General features: G+C 48.0%; 1 long non-coding RNA gene across 1 annotated transcript; it reads left to right on the top strand.

Annotated features, from left to right (window-relative positions):
- The first annotated feature begins 7,178 nt into the window (after positions 1 to 7,178).
- LOC144583402 (uncharacterized) lies at positions 7,179 to 10,878 on the top strand. The gene is made up of 2 exons (XR_013537161.1): positions 7,179 to 9,441; positions 10,027 to 10,878. It is a non-coding gene; the product is annotated as an uncharacterized LOC144583402 (long non-coding RNA).
- The last annotated feature ends 2,690 nt before the right edge of the window (positions 10,879 to 13,568 follow it).

Genomic DNA, 13,568 nt, shown 5'->3' with positions numbered 1-13,568 from the left:
AATTCCGGCTTGGGCTTCTTCCAGTCCAGCCTTCCGCATGATGTATTCTGCATACAAGTTAAATAAGCTGGGGGACAGTATACAGCCTTGCCGTACTCCTTTCCCAATTTTGAACCACTCAGTTGTTCCATGACCAGTTCTGACTGTTGCTTCCTGTCCCACATATAGGTTTCTCAGGAGACAGATAAGGTGGTCAGGCACTCCCATTTCTTTAAGAACTTGCCATAGTTTGCTGTGGTCCACACAGTCAAAGGCTTTCGCATAGTCAATGAAGCAGAAGTAGATATTTTTCTGGAACTCTCTGGCTTTCTCCATAATCCAGCGCAGGTTAGCAATTTGGTCTCGAGTTCCTCTGCCTCTTCGGAATCCCGCTTGTACTCCTTCATGGATTGCTGCCTTGTCGTGGCGAAGGGGCTTGAGTAACTCAGAGAAGCTATGGGCTATGCCGTGCAGGGACACCCAAGACGGACAGGACATAGTGGAGAGTTCCGACTAAACGCAATCCACCTGGAGTAGGAAATGGCAAGCCACTCCAGTATCTTTGCCAAGAACGCCCCATGATCAGAAACAAAAGGCTAAAAGGCAAAAGCATATGGCACCTTAAAGACTATTTGAACGAAACTATTTACATTTAAATATAAGAATTAGGTCTTTAAGATGCCACATGTTTTTGTCTTGGTTTGTTTTGTTACTCTGGGTTTTGCCTGATATGCTTGCCAGGATGGCTACCTCTTCCAAAACTATAATTTAGGAAGACACACATTCCATGTTGCTGCCTCCCAAAACACTACCTGTCACACTGACTCTCCACTCCCTAAGTGGTGCTTTTGTGTCTTTTTGCTTTGTCCAAACTAGAAGGAAGCTTGGCTGTAAATATATTTTTTAAAATTATTAATTGTCACTAAGCAGCATCAAGTCATTTCCAATTCGCTGCAATTCTTATCAATTAATGAGCTGGCTGTATAGCTCAGTGAGCCAGAAGTGGAGCCAGAGGTTGGGGGTTTGATTGCCCACTATGCCTCCCCCACTGACACATACTTAAACTTAAGAATGATTCCTAGTTCCTTCACTGCGGCCCTTCCAAGTTTCAATCTTCTAATTTCTTGGCTTAAGTCTCCATTTTGATTTATGATTTTATGAAGGAGCAGTAGATCCAAAGGAGAAAGAGCAGAGTGAGCCGTCTTCTCAGCTAGAGACATCGGAACAAGAGAAAGTTATAGAAGTAGGGAAGACAAAAGAAAATAAGGGGTTGAAAATAATGGAAGGAAAGAAAGAGGGATCAAAGGAGAAAGAGGAGAAGATTAAAATATGTCTAGTAGAGGTGATGGGCAATACCGAAATCAGATTAATTATGTTTTCTGTAGCCAAAAATGGAGAAGCTCTATACAGTCAGCAAAAACAAGACCTGGAGCTGATTGTGGCTCTGATCATCAGCTTCTTACAGCTGCCTGTGATTTAGCCTGGAAACTAATTACCAAGATGGCGACCCGATAGCAGGACGCTGTGTTTTTCCTCCTGCTGGGTTGGCGTTTTTCTTTTTCTTCTTCTCTCTGGTTTCTTTCTCTCTGCTTTTTTTTTGTTTTGTTTATTTTAGGTTCCATGCCTCCCCTCTCTTGCAGCTGCTTTTTATTTTATCTCTGCTGCAACAATAACAAACTTTACAATTGTTGCTGTTCCACTATCACTGGGAGTAAGAAGAACAACAACAACGCCGCCGCGGCTGCAGCCGTTATGGAAACAGGCAGGCAGTCTGGAGTGCAGTGAGTTGCCTGGAAAGAGAAGGATTGTTTTCCAGCACAATAATTGAAGGAATTCATTTTCTTTAATTACATACATTGCAGTGGGAGGTTGCTGGTGCGAGTCGGAAGATCAGGGCCGAGGCAGCCAACCTGTTTGTAGTGAGGTGGAGCTCGGCGTTGTGGGAGCTTCCTTTTCTGCTGCAGGGTTGGAAGAGCTGAAGGGTCCTCTTTGTCTTGGTGGCCTGGCGCTGGGGTCTCGGAGACGAGCCCAGTGTGGAGAGGTGCAGAGGACCCCACCTGCCTGGATGGTGAAGCCCTGGAGAGACTGTGGATGCCAGCTGGAGGAGGTGTGGTGAGCTTGGAGTCGGGGACTGAGAGGCTGGCTGAGGACAAGTGAAGCTGGTGCCAGCTTGTGGTGGTGACTCTTTTGCGAACTTTTCTGGGGGGCTGTCTGGAACTGGGAGTCATCAATACCTATGGCCAAGGGAGGTGCCTTTCCAACAGAGGACCCTGGAATGCTTAAGGGGGAATTCTCTGACTGTCCCCCCGTTGCCATGTTTCCAGCAGCTCTCCATCAGCTCCCCCTCCTTCAGATTTTATTGCTTGCTTTGCCTCTGCTTTTGACTGCTCGGCTTGGGGCCTTCGCCCCCATAAACTCAAAACCATCTCCAACAGCCTCCCTGAGGGAAAGAAGATCTGCGGCCAGTGTGTGGTGGGACAGGTTCAATTGTGTGTGGGAGAAATTTGGGCTTATTTTGTTTATAGCATGTATATATGTATGTATATGTGTATGTATGCGTATATATATATGTGTGTGTGTATATATATGTGTATATATATGTATATGTGTGTGTGTATATATGTATATATATGTATATTCTTTTTTTTCCTTTTTATTATCTCACTGATTATTTAGTTGTATAGCTGATTAATTTTAAATATTGTTAATTATTTGATTTTATGTTAATGTTCACTTAACTATTACTTGTTTATTTTTCTTACTGTATTTAGTTTATTTCTATCTGACATGGAGAGGAGGGCCTGCCCCCCCAGCGAGGGCTCCAACATCAGTGTGATTACGGGGAGAGGGAGATACGGCGCTGGCACAGTGCCTACTCGTGTTAGAAGAACAGTGAACAGATGTTTGAAGGCTGTTCACTGTTCTGACACTGTGACCAACTGCCAGTATCGAGGTAGGCAGTCTAGCTGGCCCTCTACTCTGAGCCTGGTCCTGTTGAATGCCAGGTCTGTATCCAATAAATCCCAGCTTATTCAAGACCTTATTCTGGAGGAGGATGCAGACCTGGCGTGCATAACTGAGACCTGGATGGGTGGGGAAGGAGGGGTTCCTCTGACCCTTTCCTGCCCTCCAGGTTATGCAGTCCAGCACCAGGGCAGACTGGAGGGGCGGGGGGGAGGAGTTGCCATTGTTTATAGAAAATCATTAGAGGTTACTAGGCGCTCCTCGGTCGTGAAGCCAGGTCTGGAGGCCCTTCATGTGCGGATTGGGGCTAGGGATGGTATTGGGATCTTGCTGGGTTACCGCGCTCCCCGTGACCCAGCCACCTCCCTACCGGAGCTGGCGGACTTCGTCTCCGCGGCACTGTTGGAGTCCCCGAGACTTCTGGTCCTGGGTGACTTCAACATCCATGCGGAGGCGGAGGTATCCGGTCCAGCTCTTGAGTTCCTGGAAACCATGGCTTCCTTGAACTTATCCCAACATGTCAACGGCCCCACGCACATGGGTGGCCATATGCTCGACTTGGTTTTTTCCACCGAGTGTAATGAGCGTGGTCTGATGGTGACTGACCTTGTGTCAGTCCCCTTGTCATGGTCAGACCATTACCTAATAAAATGTAACCTCACAATGGCGCTCTCCCCTCGGAGGGAGCATGGATCTATTTTGATGGTCCGCCCTCGAAGGTTACTGGATCCAATTGGTTTTCAGGATACCATGAGAGGGATTCCAGCAGAACTGTCTGGCGCTCCTGTCGAAGCTCTGGTCGATGGTTGGTTCTCCGCCGCTACTAGGGCTGTTGACACGATCGCACCCAAACGCCCTCTCAGAAGCAGAGCTCGGCCAGGACCCTGGTATAGTCAGGATCTACGAGCGATGAAGCGAATAAGGAGACGGCTAGAGTGCGCTTGGAGAAAGAAACCGACGGACTATAGTAAGATAGCTGTCAGGATCGCAACTAACCGTTACCTAGCCAAGGTAAAGGCTGCTAGAAGATCTTACCTCGCTGACCGGATAAGCGAAGCTTCCAACCAGCAGGCGGAACTTTTCCGTATAGTTCGCGATCTATCCGGAATTGGTCAGGGTGAAGGGCCTCCCACTAGCATCTCACCTGACCAATTTGCAGCGTTTTTTAAATCCAAAGTGGAGGCCATCCGCCGTGACCTTTCTCCTTTTTTAAATACAATGGATCGAGCAGAGATGTCCAGCGCTCCGTCCTGCCCGGTTATTCTCGACTCCTTTCAGCCTGTAACACCAGATTTGGTAGGCAAGGCGCTTGATCGCTGTCGGGCCACCACCTCTTCTCTCGACCCTTGCCCGGCCTGGCTAATCAAAGCAGCCAGGCCGGTAACAACTGAATGGGCCACTGCAATAATTAATGGGTCTCTCCAGGAGGGCAAGGTTCCCCTCGCCCTCAAGGAGACACTCATTAGGCCCATTAGGAAGAAACCAAATTTGGCGGCGGACGAAATTGGCAATTATAGGCCCGTCGCCAATGTTTCCTTCCTCAGCAAAGTGGTTGAGAGGGTGGTGGCAGATCAGCTCCAGGCGCTCTTGGACGAAACCAATGCTCTGGACCCATTTCAGTCGGGCTTCAGGCCGCGCTATGGTACAGAGACGGCACTGGTCGCACTGTTGGATGACCTGTTGAGGGAGGCCGATGGGGGCAACATGTCCTTGTTGGTCCTCCTCGACATCTCAGCTGCCTTTGATACCGTCGACCACGGTATCCTCCTGGGGAGGCTCTCCGAGTTGGGAGTCGGTGGCCTGGCACTCGCCTGGCTCCGCTCCTTCCTGGAGGACCGCCCCCAGAGAGTACAGCTTGGGGAGAGAGTCTCGGCCCCGTGGAATCTCAATTGTGGGGTTCCACAGGGGTCGATCATCTCCCCAATGCTGTTTAATATCTATATGAGGCCGCTGGGCGGGGTCATCAGGGGGTGTGGGGCATCGTGTCATCAGTACGCTGATGACACACAGCTCTACATCTCCTTTACACCAACTTCAGTGGATGCCGTCCGGTCCCTGCAGCGCTGCCTGGACACTGTACTGGAATGGATGCAGTCAAATGGACTGAGGCTGAACCCAGACAAGACGGAGGTCTTGAGGGTGGGCGGCCCTTCCGTCAGCGGCATAGGTGACTCCCTCTCCTTTGGAGGGACGACCCTTGCCGCAAAGAGTGAGGTCCGCAGCTTGGGAATACATCTGGACCCGGCGCTTACCATGGAAACCCAGGTGGCGTCCGTGGTTCGCTCCGCCTATTTTCATCTATGGCGGATTGCCCAGCTGCGACCATATCTTGATCGGGGGGCCCTCACTACTCTAGTCCATGCGCTCGTAATCTCGAGATTAGACCATTGTAATGCACTCTACGTGGGGCTGCCTTTGAGGCTGACGCGGAAACTTCAGATGGTCCAGAATGCAGCAGCCAGGCTCCTTAGTGGGGTGAGAAAACACCAGCATATCTCCCCCACCCTGGCTGCTTTGCACTGGTTACCCATCCGTTTCCGCGTTGACTTCAAAGTGCTAATGATCACTTATAAAGCCCTAAACGGTTTGGGACCTCAATATTTGGCAGACCGTCTTCTCCCACCCAGATCTACCCGAATCACCCGACATAGCCAGCAGGGGCGGCTGAGGGGTCTGACGCCGAGAGAGGCCCGGAAGGAAAAAACAAGAAACCGGGCCTTCTCGGCGGTGGCTCCTCGGCTGTGGAACGCCCTTCCAACAGAAATTCGGCTGGCACCCTCGCTGGGTGTTTTTAAAAGCCAGTTAAAAACTTGGTTATTCAAGCAGGCCTTCCCTCCAGTCAATTAAGTATTTCTCTTTTTCTTTTTCTTTGCTATTCCATCTTGGTAATCCTCTCTTTAAATTAATTGTTTTAAATTGAAACTGTAGTTGTAATTTTTATGATTTTATATATTTTTATACTGATTTGTTTTATTTTGTAAGCCGCCCCGAGTAGACATGGTCTAGAGGGGCGGGGTAAAAATCAAATAAATAAATAAATAAATAAAATAAACACTCAAGCTTAAACTGAAGAAAGTAGGAAAAACCACTGGGCTAGTCAGGTATAATCTAAACCAAATCCCTTATGAATACACAGCGGAAGTGAAGAACAGATTTAAGGAACTAGATTTGGTGGACAGAGTGCCTGAAGAACTATGGATGGAGGCTCGTAACATTGTACAGGAGGCAGCAACAAAAACTATCCCAAAGAAAAGGAAATGCAAGAAAGTAAAGTGGCTGCACAACAAGGCCTTACAAATAGCAGAGAAGGGAAACAAAATGCAAGGGAGATAGGGAAAGTTACAGAAAATGGAATGCAGACTTCCAAAGAATAGCAAGGAAAGACAAGAGGGCCTTCTTAAATGAACAGTGCAAAGAAACAGGAAAATAATAGAAAGGGAAAATTCAGAGATCTGTTCAAGAAAATTGGAGATATTAAATGAACCTTTTGTGCAAAGATGGACATGATAAAGGACAAAAATGATAGGGACCTAACAAAAGTAGAAGACATCAAGAAGAGGTGGCAAGAATACAAAGAGGAATTATACCAGAAAGATATGGATGTCCTGGACAACCCAGATAGTGTGGTTGCTGACCTTGAGCCTCACATCCTGGAGAGTGAAGTCAAGTGTTAGTCATGCCTTAGAAAGCATGGCTAATAACAAGGCCAGTGATGAGGATGGCATACCAGTTGAACTATTTAAAATCTTAAAAGATGATCTGTTAAAGTGCTACACTCAATATGGCAGCAAGTTTGGAAAACTCAGCACTGGCCAGAGGATTGGAAAAGATCAGTCTACATTCCAATCCCAAAGAAGGACAGTGCCAAAGAATGCTCCAACTACCATACAATTGCACTCATTTCACACGCTAGCAAGGTTATGCTCAAAATCCTACAAGGTAGACTTCAGCAGTATATGACTGAGAACTCCCAGAAGTACAAGTTGAATTTCGAAGGGGCAGAGGAACTAGAGACCAAATTGCTAACATGTGCTGGATTATGGAGAAAAGGTCTCCATAGTCAAAGCTATGGTTTTTCCAGTAGCGACGTATGGAAGTGAGAGTTGGATCATAAAGAAGGCTGACCACTGAAGAATTTATGCTTTGGAATTGTGGTGCTGGAGGAGACTCTTGAGAGTCCCCTTGACTGCAAGGAGAACAAACAGAAAGGTTACTTACCTGTAACTCTAGTTCTTCGAGTGGTCCTCTGTGAATTCACACTAATGGGTTAAATCTGCACTTGTGCAGAGGCCTCGGAATATTCTAGAGCTTAAAGTAACACTTTTGGCTCCGCCCCCCAGGACCTCATGGTCCGCCCGTCCTAACAGTTACCTCAGTTCCCCAAATTCCGCTGATGCTCTAAGGTGAGACAGCCGTGATGGAAAGAGGGGAGGACGGGCGGGACGTGTGAATTCACAGAGGACCACTCGAAGAACTAGAGTTACAGGTAAGTAACCTTTCTTTCTTCTTCGTGGCCTCTGTGAATGCACACTAATGGGTGATTAGCAAGCTTGCCTCTGATAGGAGGAGGGACGTCACGGCAAAACAGCAGACAGGACCGCGCGTCCAAAAATGACATCCTCCTTGGCCCGCAGATTGAGGCAATAGTGAAAGATGAAGGCTGACGGAGTGGGCCAAATGTCAGCTGTGCAGGTGTCTGACAGCGGGACACCCTTGAGGAAAAGCTGTAGAAGTAGCCAAAGTTCCGGTAAAGTGAGCGTTCACCGGGCGCAGGCGATTAGACTTGCGGGGGAAAAAACAGTCCTGCAAACATAGAACGATAATGCTCTGCGAACATCTAGCAGGTGAAGAGACCTCTCTACATCTGTAGGCAGTTAGGAAAGAAAGTGGGCAGACTGATAGGCGGCCGAACATGAAACTCAGTAGAAACTTTAGGTATGAAGGAGACATCTGGGAAGAGTATAACTTTGTCCAGGTGGCAAAGTAGGAAGGGAGGATCCACCTGAAGTGCTACTGGAAGTAACTGCAACTAAGAAATAACCTTGAAAGTCAACAAACGTCCAGCAATTGTGGTCAGTGGCTCAAACGATGAATGCGAGAGGCACTCAGGACAGTGTGAAGAGTCCACTGTGGTATAGACTGGCCCCGTGGAGGGTAAAGGTTTGCCGTACCATGGGAAAACCTCTTCATTTAGGGTAGCGAGTAGTAATTTTGGTAAATGCGAGCCAATTGCAGAAATAGAATTGATTGGTAGAGGGCTTCCTGGAGTGTGATAATATGGAGTTTATTGAGGAGGAATTCTCCACGCCATGAGGTGAAGAGCTTGTAGACCTGGACGGTACGTTTTCCCTTGATTCTGGGTCAGAAGATGAGGAATAGATGGGGGTCTCAGGGAGCCTGACGACCTTGTCAGCAGTGTTGTGAACCACAGCCGTATGGGTCAGTATGGGGCTATGAGGATCACGGTGGCATTGTCATGTCATATCTTCACTATTATGCACAGTAGGAGAGGTATTGGAGGGAACATGTACATGAAGCAGCCCTTCCAGGGCACCATGGGAGTTTACCCCTAGTCCAGGCCGTGAAACAAGATAGATGGCACACTAGCTGTTCACCTCAATTGCAAGGGCATCTATGGCAGGGAGGAACAAAAAAAAAAATCTCTTGCAGATTCTGATGAATGTGCAATGGTCCAGAGATCACTCATGTATTTGGTATGTTCGCCTGCTCAGATGGTCTGCCCATGTGAAGTCCTGGGCAGAGATGTGCACAGCAGACAGAAAGATGTGGAATTCTAGACACTACTCCCAAAACTGAACAGTCAGGTACAGTAGAGGAAGAGAATGGGTGCCTCCCTGTTTGTTGATGTAGTACATTGCTGTCGCATTATCCGTAGTAACTTGGACAGCCATGCCTAGGTTGAGAGTTAGGAGCGCCTGAAATGCTTTGAAGATGGCCAGCAATTCCAGATTTTTTTAAAAAGAGAAAGTTTTACTTCACTGACCAGGTGTCGTAGATATGAAGACTGGTACAGTGGGGTCCCCATCCGACCAGACTGGAGTCTGTCGTGATTCTTGAGGTAGGTAGGAGTGGAGCAAACAGTCTTTCCAGGGCCAAGTCTTCTGGGTTGATTACCAGCAGGGTTGGTGTGCAAGCTCATAAGTAATCTGGAGGCATATGTAGGGCGTGTTTTTTCATGGGGTTAAACAGGGCAGATGCCAGGGCTGGAGGGACTGCCTCTTGAGCCTCGCGGGCTTTATGACAGATGTGGTGGAAATCATGAGTCCCCGAAGATTTTGGGCCTGATGGGCTGTGATCCAAGACAACGGAGGGGAGCAACATATCAGGGAACAAATTTAAACCATGCCATTCTGGGAAAGGAAAAGCTCTTGCCGGCCAAGATTCCAATACGGCCCCTATGTGAATACTCGAGGCGCCGTCGAGAGCTGAATGGCAAGGCGCTGAACTCTAAAATGGGCCTTCCTAGAGAGAATGGAGGTATTCGCAATGATCACTTCTCATGGATATGTGGGAGCAGGCGTCACTCAAGTCTATCAAAGTAAACCAATCTCCTTGTCGAATTAGTGGAAGGATATGTTCCAAGGTCACCATGCAAAAACGGCGCTGGCTGATGAAGAAAAATCAGGTCCTTTAGGTCTAAAATGGGGCATAGTGATCTGCCCCCACCTGGAGTGGCAGGAGATATGTCTGATTTTCCAAAAAGGATCTTTACCTTGTCTCATAGAGTGGTAGAAGAGTGAGTGTAAATCACCCGCTGAGCCGGTGTATCCCAAAACTCTATGGTGTACCCATAGGTGACAATGGAAAGAGCCCAGGCATCCGAGGTGATGTGGGTCCATGCAGAAAGAAGGGAGCAAGCATACTGAACATGTGACGCAGAATCGAGCGGTGGTAAGCGGGAGGGAGTCACAGTGTCTGTTGGATTTTTTTGTCAACTGGTGGGGATGGTCGCGTTGATTGGATTGTGGTACTGAGCCAACTGTTGAGGGAGATATCTTCGTTGAGAAGTATAAGGTCTGTATACACTATAAGAGTACTGATGCATCAATGGGAATTTTTGAGATCTATAAGGCTGAACGTTGTACGACCATGCTGTTTTCCTCATTCTTTGAAGGCCATCTAGGGATCGAATAACCTAGAGCCATCAAAGAGCAAGTCCCCTATTCCAAATCTGACATAATCAGAAATGTTGGCTGACCTTAGCCAATCGTGTCTTTGCAAGGTTACCCCAGTCATGAGTTGTTTGGAGGTGGCCTCGATAATGTGATGCGCTATCACACTCTCTTGCTGAGTGAGGGACATGGCGTCTTAATGGAGAGCAAGCCCTTTCAGATTAAATGCTGCTGGGGCTGCCTGAAGAGAGGGTAGTGCACAGTTAGAGAGGTTGATATGGTAGGCGCCCATAGCTGCCATGTAGATGAGCTTTCTAACCTCCTCGCTGCTCGGTGTGGTAGTAGATCTCGAGCGTGATCTGGCTTGTGTGGCGTCCACATCCACATAAGGAGGAGGATGCCTAGTTAAAAATCTGTATTGGTACCATAGGTCTTGTACAGATTTTCTACAAGCCTGGACATTTTAGGGACAGAGAAGGGCTTTTCCCAGGTCTACTGAAGCAAGCAGAATAAAGATGGGATAAGGGACAAGCACAGGGAAGGCACTGATTCCTCATCAATATCTGCATAAACCTTATCAGACTCTGTTTGAAGTTGATGTACTGTTAAATCAAGAGCCTTATCGATTCTCTGTATCATGTTAGAACATGAATGAAATTCGGAAATGAGGGATGGAGGAAAGCCATCACAAATATCAGAGTCTGGCAGGGTCAGGTTAGGAATGGTCTGGTGCCATGGAGTCGGAAGATTCAGAGTCAGAGTCATGGGAAGTAGAAGAAAGTGGAGCATCAGAAGTGAAAAAGTACTTCTGGTTTCTTTTTCAGTATCCTTCCTCATATCATCAGTATTCAGTATCTTCCTTAAGAATACTTCCTCAGTACCAGGCATTTCTTATGGGCATATATTGTTTTAGTCTTCCGCTTGGTACCGTGGCATGGTACCAGCATGTTTTACCCTCCTGGTACCAGCAAGTTTTAGCCTTCCTCTTGGTACCAAGGCATGGTACCAGCATGTTTTGACCTCCTGGTACCAGCATGTTTTAACCTTCCCCTTGGTACCAAGGCATGGTACCAGCATGTTTTAATCCCCTGGTACCAGCAATTTTTAGCCGTCCGCTTGGTACCAAGGCATGGTACCAGCATGTTTTAACCTCTTGGTACCAGCCTGTTTTAACCTTCCGCTTGGTACCAAGGCATGGTACCAGCATGTTTTAATCCCCTGGTACCAGCATGTTTTAGCCTTCTGCTTGGTACCAAGGCATGGTACCAGCATGTTTTAACCTCCTGGTACCAGCCTGTTTTAACCTTCCGCTTGGTACCAAGGCATGGTACCAGCATGTTTTAATCCCCTGGTACCAGCATGTTTTAGCCTTCTGCTTGGTACCAAGGCATGGTACCAGCATGTTTTAACCTCCTGGTACCAGCCTGTTTTAACCTTCCGCTTGGTACCAAGGCATGGTACCAGCATGTTTTAATCCCCTGGTACCAGCATGTTTTAGCCTTCCGCTTGGTACCAAGGCATGGTACCAGCATGTTTTGACCTCCTGGTACCAGCATGTTTTAGCCTTCTGCTTGGTACCAAGGCTATGTTTTAACCTCCTGTACCAGGGAGGCTTCATGGTACCATCTCTTCTTATGTCTTTTGGTATCAGGAGATGATCTCTTTCTTTGGTACCGGAGCCCGCGAGAGTATCGGGACCTGGGAGGTCCATCGATGTTCGGGCATCTCCAGTAACGGAGGTTCCCTCGGTACCAATCGGTGCCTCTTCCTCCTGATATCAGGGAAGGACGGTACCGACGATGTTGAACTCTCATTGGAGGATTCCGATGAGGACGAGGAGGACTCGGAGGATGAAGTTTCTGCAGCAAGGCTGTATAGCAGACGCGGATAATACAGCTTTTGCATTTGCTGCCTCCAACGTCTCAAATAGCTCTTAGAGAGCTTGAGCGGTTGCAAGTCCTCTTTAGGCGCATGCTCTTTAGCTTCATTGGGGCGAAGATGTCGAGCCCCGTGGGATGAGACCTTCGGTCCCGAGTGGCTCGGAGACCGGGAATCTCTAAAAGATGGCGCCAAATGCTTCGTTTTCGCCTTCTTGCTTTTCGCAAGTCCTCTTTAAGCGCATGCTTCGCTTTATTGGGGCGAAAATGTCGAGCCCCGTGGGGTGAGACCTTCGGTCCCGAGTGGCTCGGAGACCGGGAATCTCTAAAGATGGCGCCAAATGCTTCGCTTTCACCTTCTTGTTTTTCGGAGAGGATGTTGCAGGGATAATTCCGGAGTAGGAGGAAGCAGGACCGACGACGGCGGTGAAGATGGAGGCGAAGAGCCCTAGGAAAGAAACTCAACAGGAGACTGAGGAGTGAGGACAAGCAAGGACGGGGAAGCCTGTGGTGGCAGGCTAGGAATAGCCGAAGAATGAGGGGTTGGTGGTTATAAAACTAAGGGTTTGGCCTTAGTTTTAGAGGCTTTACTCTTTTCCCTAGGTTATATATGAGGTAAAAGGTCAGGTTCTGCAGACGCAGAGGCCGCTTCGATGCATACACAAAGATTTTTGTGCGACTCTCCAAGGCAATGCAGCTTTTAAAAGTAACCCTGGGAGATGAGGAAGCCTTGGAGGCCTGGGAACAGTCCAAGGGGGGGAAGGGGGGGAAGGGAGGGGGAAAGAGGGAAAACCCTCGCAAAGGGCCAAAACGCACACCTCCCCTCCTAAATAATAAAGTCTTTGTACTTTCCTTAATGAAGAATCGAACAGGAGCCAAATATTTTCCAAGAATTTCCAATAATTTCACGGAGCTCTAGCCAGGAGACCTAACTGCAGCAGCGGAAAAAATGGAACTGAGGTAACTGTTAGGACGGGCGGACCATGAGGTCCTGGGGGGCGGAGCCAAAAGTGTTACTTTAAGCTCTAGAATATTCCGAGGCCTCTGCACAAGTGCAGATTTAACCCATTAGTGTGCATTCACAGAGGCCACGAAGAAGAACTATCCGTTCTGAAGGAAATCAACTCTGAGTGCTCACTAGAAGATCCTGAAGCTGAGGCTCCAGTACTTTGGCCATCTCATGGGAAGAGAAATCTCCCTGAAATAGACCCTGATTTTGGGAAAGAGTGAAGGCAAGAGGAGAAGGGGATGGCAGAGAACGAGATGGATGGACAGTGTCATCAAAGCTACCAACATGAATTTGATCCAACTTCAGGAGGCAGTGGAAGACAGGAAGGCCTGGCATGCTCTGGTCCATGGGGTTATGAAGAGTTGGACACGACTTAACAACAACATGGGATAGGATTCTTGCTATTATAAATATATACGTTATCAACAGTTACTATACCTTTCTTCCAAGGGGATATTCTCCTATAGTCTCTTTTTTTACCCTCATAGCTACCCTTGACTTATGTGAAAGCTGAAAGAAACTGTGACTGCCCCCAAATCTTCCACTGAGTTCCACTGTTGAGGAAGAATTCGAACCCAGGTCTGCCCAGCTCCCTTTAGATTGCAA

This window comes from Pogona vitticeps, chromosome 6 (assembly GCF_051106095.1).
Source record: "Pogona vitticeps strain Pit_001003342236 chromosome 6, PviZW2.1, whole genome shotgun sequence".
NCBI classification, from domain to species: domain Eukaryota; kingdom Metazoa; phylum Chordata; class Lepidosauria; order Squamata; family Agamidae; genus Pogona; species Pogona vitticeps.
This window is presented reverse-complemented; position numbering and strand designations above follow the sequence as displayed.